We start from the raw sequence: 325 nt of genomic DNA on the forward strand, positions 1-325 counted from the left end.
TGAACACCCCCAGCCCTCCCAGCCTGGCCTCGCAGCAGAGGGGTTCCAGCCCTTGGATCATTTGTGATCAGCACCCAGCCAGCTCCTTGGGTGGCTGTGCCAGCAGCAAGGGCTTATTTTGATTTTTGTTTTGGCCTGAGCCACGAGTTGTTTGGGGTCACCCGTGGGTTGTGGCCGCTCACGTTTTCCTTCCCAGCTCCCGGGCTGGGGCTGTGGCAGCTCCTGGCAGCCCCCCAGGCTCACCCCCTGGGCTGGGAGGGAGCCCACTGGGGGACAGGGATGGTTTTTCTTGCCATCCCATGTCCTGGTCGGTACGTACCAGCCC

General features: G+C 62.8%; 1 protein-coding gene across 1 annotated transcript in view; it reads right to left on the bottom strand.

The window, feature by feature from the left end:
* Window positions 1-325, bottom strand: part of BMP8A (bone morphogenetic protein 8a) — a gene marked incomplete at its 5' end in the record, with an annotated part of 4723 nt that overhangs the window by 2577 nt on the left and 1821 nt on the right. The window lies entirely within an intron of this gene.

The sequence above is a fragment of the Merops nubicus genome, unplaced genomic scaffold (genome assembly GCF_000691845.1).
Source record: "Merops nubicus isolate BGI_N331 unplaced genomic scaffold, ASM69184v1 scaffold27280, whole genome shotgun sequence".
Lineage (NCBI taxonomy): Eukaryota > Metazoa > Chordata > Aves > Coraciiformes > Meropidae > Merops > Merops nubicus.